An 892-nucleotide genomic window follows, 5' to 3' on the forward strand; every position below is an offset into this window, starting at 1 on the left:
GCTCGTGTGTGTCTCTTCTCCTGTTGTTGTCATCTGGCCCGCTAAAGTAAAGATGAGCTTGACTGACAGATGCATCCGGGTTCACAGTTTATTGGTTTCTACGAGAGAGCCAGATATGCCAATTTAGACAGGGTAGTGACAAAAAAGTTCCCATCTAAATGGAATAATTTTACCACTGGGAATTCTCAGCTGGGAGAAGAGGGAGCCTTAGTGTGTGTGTGTGGGTTGTGTGTGTGTGTGTGTTTTTTTTTTTTTTATCTTTTAACAAGGCCTGAATGACAAACACATAGGACAGTTAGTGGCTGACAGAAACAGCAGCTTTTGATGCTTCACAGGGGATCCATGCAATAAACAATAGGCAGAAGAAGCTGAGAAATTGAATTACAACTGGCTGGGTTTGTGTGTTTCAGATTAGAGAGTGCAGAGAGAAAGTGTTCAAGCAGCAGCAGTGTGGTATAGCAGGATGAAGCCAATGCATCATTAAATATACTGGAGTCAGACGCTGGGGCAACGCTCTCCTGCCTTCCCAACTGCCCTCCTTTGTTTCTCCCTTCTTTTTCCGTTCTCTCTCTCTCCCTCTGCCATGCACACATATGCATTAACATAAGGCAATTTTTCTTTCTACTGTAGGCAATTTTAACAGCAGTCAAAGTGTGGATGATTTCTTCGAGAGCCCGCACACTGGTACACACTAACATTATGTTGCACATCTACTATGCATTTTATATTTAAGAGCTTTAAGCAACAGAAGTGCCTTCTTCCGCCCGTTCATAAAACAGAACATCAATACACCAGCAAGAGGAATTCTCGAAACCTTGAACTCCTTGAATTATTTAATAATAAAGAGGTTAATAATAAAGGGACCATTAGCCAACGACTGACATATAAAAGA

This window comes from Channa argus, chromosome 1, assembly GCF_033026475.1.
Source record: "Channa argus isolate prfri chromosome 1, Channa argus male v1.0, whole genome shotgun sequence".
Lineage (NCBI taxonomy): Eukaryota > Metazoa > Chordata > Actinopteri > Anabantiformes > Channidae > Channa > Channa argus.